This window comes from Etheostoma spectabile, chromosome 20 (genome assembly GCF_008692095.1).
Source record: "Etheostoma spectabile isolate EspeVRDwgs_2016 chromosome 20, UIUC_Espe_1.0, whole genome shotgun sequence".
NCBI lineage: Eukaryota > Metazoa > Chordata > Actinopteri > Perciformes > Percidae > Etheostoma > Etheostoma spectabile.
In genome coordinates, this window is record NC_045752.1 from 3,437,952 (window position 1) to 3,445,337 (window position 7,386).

Consider the following 7,386-nt stretch of genomic DNA (forward strand, 5'->3'; position numbering starts at 1 on the left):
TGCACCACAGAGCGCCACAGGAAGTCACTCCAGCCTGTGGATATCAAACTTTATAACTCCTCCCGCTAAGTGTCTGACACACACACACTGTGTGAGTTTTAAACTGGACAATATTATCTATACTCTGCTGCTACTATTTATTCATTATTAGGGTTCACCTTTCCAAGTCCTTAATTATGTTCATCCTGTATCATAAAATTCCTTTAACTATGTAAATACCGTACATATCCATACTCCTTAGATTTCTTTTGTTTATATTTGTTCTCTGATATTTATATAGTTCTTCCAATTGTAAAACAGAATTTTCCTTTGGGTATCAATAAAGTATTTCTGATTCTGATACTTTAACTGCCTGAACACATACATGATTGATCAGTACAGTAAAAGCAAATTAATGCCATGTCACTATAGAGAGAGAGAGAACAAGTGCTAAATGAAATCAGAAAACACTCAAAATAGAATCAGACAATCAAACGTATTGTTGTGCTGGATATTCATTACAGTACAGAGTATGTAGGGACAGGTAGAACTTCTCCAATAGCAACATCTGCATGGTGCTGTTCTTCTGAGCCCTTTATATGGAGCACAAACTAAAGTGCCAGTGGTGACGTTAGCTACTGAATTATTTAATAAGAGCGTGGGTGAAGGCAATACAAATTTATATTTTAACATCTAGCTGTGGAATACCTCATTTTGCTCTTGCCATTTCATCACAAGACAAAAAGCCATCGGATATATACTATAAGCACATATGTGAACAAAACTGCATAAAGGGAGAAAAACACAGCAAAATAATGAAAAGCTGCAAGTAAGAGAAAGATTTGGAAAATGTCTGTCATCTCTCAGTGTGTGAGCAATATGCTGCTGTTGTGTTTACAGCAGCCCTGTTGCACACGGACTCTATGTAAAAGAATTTCAAAACCCTTTCTTCAATATTATAGTACTAGACAAACTCCCATTATCTGCTCTGCCGGAGGGCTGCCGTTAAAAGATCAACAGTTGAATTCATGACATTATAATCATCACCACCACCACCACCTCTTAGCATCAGGGTTTCCTTTCCAGATGAGAGCAACTGTCAGAACATCCATCCTTGTGTCTAATGAGCCGTGACTAAGCCTGTCTCTGTGTCCGCCCCTGCCCTCTGAATTACTCGATGAATAAACCTGATTGAGCTCTCATTGCCTTTACTGTAAGAAAGAGCCGCATTGACTTAATAAGGCTGAGTGCCCTTCTGATTCACTCCAAACTAACCTGGCAAGCAGCCCTGGCCCCCGTTCTCACGGCCCACAGACAGGACAGGAAGGAGCCGACTCATTGTTCAGCAGAGCGCCTGAGCCAGGGGAATGTTTTTCTTACTTTTCGTAAATGTGCGTTTCTCTTTTGCTCTCAGTCTTTATTTTTTGTGTGCTAATTAGTTAATATTAGCATGCTAACACACTAAACTTAGATGTGGAACATTGAATATTATACCTGCTTAACATAAACATTTTAGCACTGTCATTGTAAGCCCAATAGCATGTTAATCATGTTTTATGTTTGTCTGTGACATAATCAGCCAGTGTGTGTGTGTGTGTGTGTGTGTGTGTGTGTGTGTGTGTGTGTGTGTGTGTGTGTGTGTGTGTGTGTGTGTGTGTGTGTGTGTGTGTGTGTGCGTAGACAGGTAGATGGGTAAGCACAGCTCTACTTCAGTGCCTCTCAGAGATAAGATTTATGAGGCCAGCCAGTATGGAGCGTTACACAGCAGTGCTTAAAGCGCCCCGTAGTCTACAGTTTAATATCTCATACACAATAATGCATTGCTCTCAATTAACATGACAGTACATCCATACCCATTAAATATCAGCTACTTCCATTTCGCTAGACCTCATTATTATAAATGCAGTTTGGTCCTGTATGAAACAAACTGCATTTTTAATATTGTGTGCTTTTAGTTCAAAGACCTGACAGAAAACCAATACATTACTAGATCCAGTTGAGGAGTCTTACAGATATCAGCCAGTAATTGGCTGGTTATAAAGTGGAGATCGGAATTCATTTTCCTCTCCTTGACTGACTGATTCTGTGGCTGATCCTTGGCTGACTGGCCACAGTGTCCCTATCTGACAAGCCTAATGAATCGGATCCCTCATTTGACACAAAAGAGAAATTGCCTCCTGTCAGGTTGATTGCATTGCTTGACTGATCAGTCAAGACTTCAGACTTGAAGTAACCCTGACTGTCTACACTGTTCAGAGACTGATTTTTAAATAAGGACCGCAATGTTGGTATCAGTTTCACTGATCTGGCTGCCAGACCCACCTTGTAATTTACTGATAGATTATTTGTTTGACTTACTCAAGTCCAACTATATGAAAAAATGTGCCCTCTCCATGTTTGTTTTTTTAATCGGGGAGCTATATGAAAGAGCAGCTAATGTTTTACAAAAACTCAAAATCAGTAGTTGAAGTTACAGTCTCAGATCTCCATTTATTCAAAGCCACTGGAGGTCCTTATCCAGTCATGTTTCTACATGTAGCGATCTAATTTCTGTTTATCTACGGCCACTAATCCACTGTTTATTTTGGGACATAACACAAGAAATGTAGCTCCACACTTTGTTGAATGATGAGAAAATCCTAGCAGACTGTTCAATGGCCTTGGAACATGGAATTCGTTAAAACAGCCACAGTGGAAATAATCAATGTGCCAGTTTGAAGGAAGAACTGAAAACTGCAGCCTGCAAAGACTACTTTTGCTATAAACAAATTAATGACCATTGATACTATACAGCATGCTGTCATCCCAAACCATTTGGTGTAGGCTAATGTGTTGGTGCTGGTAATGGGCAAATATAAACACAAACAGTGATGTCCCTCTACTTTACACAGTTGGCTGTCTAATCAGTTTACTCATCACATATCTGGCTCATACTCTGGCTTGCTAATGATTCCCTTTGGATTTTGACGAATTGAGCTCAAACATGTTGATGTGTACTCTAGATTGGCAGCACAGTATTAAGAAACTAGTACCCCAAAAAAAGAAATATTGTTGTTTCTCTGTTTAAGGTCTATCATCCCTGTCTGTCAAAGGCTTTCAAGGTGGAAAGTGTTGGCGCTGGTGCCAAGATTCAGACAAATTGTTCTGCACGACTGACCTGCAGACCAGCTCGGTCGACTCACAATTTGGCCTGCCACATCCCCATCTATCTTGCCCTAATGCAACACAGTGGGGGCCTGAAGCTTAAAGCACGCTGGGTCTGGCTCCAGATTGCAAGATGAATAAAAACAACAGTGTCGCTCCCTCCGGCACCATGGCTAACCAGCCGTATCGATGATATCTGTGTGTGTGACCTTAAGCTCTAAAAAGCAACAGGCCCATTTCCCACTTCAGAGACTAAACCCCAGTTAACTTGATGCCCGAGTATAAAACCTCAATTGCAGACAAATAGTCTAAGAGAATACTTAAAACCTGACTCTATAACTGGCTCAGTGATATCCTGCTGACTAATTCTTCGATAAGGAGCCAACACAATGAAATGATGGTGACACTAATGGAGAAAGGAAATATTGCAAGTGGTTGCCAAAAGACATTTCCCCCCACAGAACTGTTTCTATGGATTCAATTTGCTGATCCTCATCCTTTCTGGGGACAGTGTCATCCTTCTGTAGTATCGGATAAAGCTTTCTCCATAGCATCACTGTATTAAAGCATATATTTGTTTTTTTATGATAAAGAAATCAGCATCCATCGGTCTTGGGTTTACCTTACCTCGAGATAAATTAAAATATAAAACTGTCATAGACCATTAGAGCCACATAGTATATATCCCTTTTCCACTGCTCTGTTTCTTACCTCGCTGCTTCCTCTCTGGTTTCACCAGCTCTATCCTCCCTGTCGGCCCATGGACTTGTTTGTCAGCTCACGCTGCTTGCCAGCAAATGAGTGTAGTCCCTGATGTGTACACTGCTCACTATGTTCAAACAGTCGGCTGACAGGGATTGTCCTTTTGTTTCATCGATTCCACCTTCACCTGTTACCCTCGCTACATTCTCAAGTTTATTTCCTCCCCTTTCACTTATGGACTGGCTGTTTTTCCTTTTTTCTCTGTCTCTTCTCAGAGGCTGACCTAAGAGTGCTTTACACTTGGCACCGTGGCAACCAAATTAATAAATATCCTAAACTCAGATGTTTGTCCACCAAAACGTTTTTCAAACAACCACTTTGACTTCTGAGATCAGCAAAGCGTGCAGAACCAATGGACCGAATGGTGAGCACTTAACACATAATATTTGGACTGCCGGAAGTAAAATGAAGCCATATCTTGTGCATGAAGCACAAGCAGAATCTTTTTCTTTGATATTTTAATAACTAAGAATGGCAATTTAGAAAAGTCATTTTTTTAATGCCATTAAATGTGGATCGAAATGTACACTTTGAGGGAAGTACCTGTTATTATTTAAAATTAAAAGTACAAAAAGGTGTCATCCTAGCTGCCTTGTTTTGTGGGAAAGGAGAATCCTACACTGTCCATTACAAGTCTGTCCATTCATATGAAGAAACCTATACAATTCCTTGAAGGGGGTCCATTTGTTTAATAAACCTAAAAGTTGATCATAAACAGATTCATACGAATGCATTGTATTCTGAGCGAAATTACAGAAAGCAAGTAAGAGCTATTAACTCATGATCAAGTTTCACAATCCACTCCAAAACAAAGGATAGAACCACTGCAACTGGATCTTCTCCTGTCACACTGACAACCATTGATGTGTTTGCCATGGTTGCCTTTCCTGCAGCCTGTTGTACTAGGTTTGTCGCCTCCTGTATGACTTAGTTCAGCTTGTACTGTTTGCTGGTGCCTTGCCAAAAGGAACACATCATGATAAACACTACACGTCTGGAGGGTCTGTGCAACATCAGTTCTGGAGGAGGTGGTGAGGCAAATAGCGGGTTAGTTTTCTACAATCTCTTGTAGCAGTCTTGTTTGAAGGACACTTTATACTGAGAATACCATTCATTAAGGGAAGGAAGCCTATTAGGGGGATAATTGGGACAAAGCCTTTTAGACATGCAATGATTTCCTCTCGATCAGTTTTACTACTGGACTTACTTTGCTAAATCATCTGCTATATGATTAACTGTTTGTCAATGCCACAGAACGTCTCTATCTGCTATTTTACGGCTTTTACAATGACGGGAACCAATGACTTTTGAAAAACATACAGAATAAGAAAAGAAAACATACCTACCATGCATAATAATTATCAGCTGTTAGGAAGATTTTATTTTGTGGGGCTTAGACTCGGCAGTTTAAAATGTGACAGCTTTCCAATTTGACAAACTATAGATATAATGACAAAGGGGAAAGTGCTTAAAATCACAAGAAATTGAGATAAAAAGGCAGGAAAGTGTGACACTAATAAATCTGTAGGGATGAAGCCACAGTCACAAATTTATAACTGTGATCGGATTACATTGTGATGATAATAATCAAGGCCGCCCACCTCCCACACACTGCCTCTCCAGTCTCTGTATGTCTGTCTCTCTCTCTCTTTAGTGTTTGTTGAGCCAATAACCAGAGGGGTGTGTGTGTGTGCACTGCTGACAGAGACAAAGAAAAGGATGCAATGTGTGTCTCTGTGTGTGAGGTCCTGATTATATTAGCCTTTATGCACAGACAGGTTCACTGACGTCAGCGCTGATACAGAAAGGGCGGTGGGGGCCAGCCAGCCAGCCATTCACAAATATAAAGGATTATGTGTGTGCGTGTCCGCTGCATGAGTCACACCTATATTTTACATTAAGAGGGTACAAATGACATCAATAAATGTTAAGCTCTTTTTTGTGATCACATTTTTTTATTTGAGTATCTGCTTTAAAGAAATCTTTTATGCATTATTCTTCCAATTATCTCTAGTGTCTGTCTCGTATCACACACACACACACACACACACACACACACACACACACACACACACACACACACACACACACACACACACACACACACGAACGAGACACCAGTAGCATTTCACAACCCCTGCAGTTACAGTTAGTGTATTTTGAGCTTCCACGTCATTGTTTTGGCTTGTGACTTAAACCTAACATGACTATAAGCAATAGCTTGACAACACCAATGTATGAGAATGTGAAAAAATGTGTCATTATAAAAGGGGGTTGCTCATTGTGAAGACGGAACCTACAGCGAATTATTACCGAAAATCTGGAGCTCCCCTTATTATTTAGCTGTCCAGCCCACAAATGTACTGTTTTAGTTCAACCTCACCAGTCGCAAAGCATCTTGAAAACGCTTAAACATAAAAAAATAATAATTAAAAGAAATAGGTCTCTTCCTGCTCAGCACCAAACAGCAGAGATGCACAGTTAGCAACTAGCTTGTGGAAAACAATGGTACAATTAGCAGCTAAAGAAGCAGATATTTCCCTCGGGCCCAAAACAGAGCTAAAGGTGAGTGAATAAGGAACGTATGTTCATCAGGCGGCCAGACAGACGATTTCAAATAAAATCCAATGTTGCTCTGTAGCTGCTGGATGTGTAGCCTAAACAAGAAAGCAGCAGGTTTGTAGACAAGTTCAAGATATAAACCTAAAAGACGTTGATATGTCAATGTTGTGCTCACAAAAGCTGCACAAAAGCACAAAAGTAGCAAAAACATTGACACAGTTACAGTGATCTCAGTTTTCCTTGTGTTCCTGTATTTTTGCTTGTTTATTCCATGTGCTCCAGGATTCCTGCCTGCATGCATGCCTGCCTACCTGTCTGCCTGCTTGTCTGTCTGCCTGTCTGCCTATTCTCTCTTGCTGTCTCTGCCTGCCTCGCCACCCTGACACTCTCAATTCATCCTCTTCCGTCACCAGCCATTCCATTTCTTCAACGCATCTCCATCAACGGTAATCTTTGCAAAACAAACTGTTAACCCATAACTGAATCCTGGTCAGTGTCTTGGAGTTTGGGTCCTCCTACAAACAAACCGTAATTCTCAAGATTCTTTAGGGACACCCCCGGGACAGAGAGGGTTAGATACCCTACTGCCCTACAGACCGTTCCTCAGTTCGTATCCGACTGGGGATCTGTCTCACAACCACCTTAAAAAGGCATAAAATGTCTGAAAATGATAAAAACAAAGAAGTTGTCCTTTGTTGTTAATTCCGAAACTCTACTAGACACCTCCTTAAAGTGAAAGTATTTCGTCACTGTAAAAAACAACACTTACTTTGGTGCTATGAGGCAGTTATGCTAAGGCTAAAATGCCCTTGAGCAAGTAGCAAGTCACAGCACCTCCAGCTGCTCTAGTGGTCCTTCATGTGAATGAATGTGAAATGAGACCTGGACATCTTGGGTGTGTGTGTGTGTGTGTGTGTGTGTGTGTGTGTGTGTGTTTGT

At 40.8% G+C, this 7,386-nt stretch overlaps 1 protein-coding gene across 3 annotated transcripts in view; it reads right to left on the reverse strand.

Annotated features, from left to right (window-relative positions):
• Positions 1-7,386, reverse strand: part of slc7a14a (solute carrier family 7 member 14a) — a 27,655-nt gene that overhangs the window by 18,174 nt on the left and 2,095 nt on the right. The gene's annotated exons all lie outside the window — the stretch shown is intronic.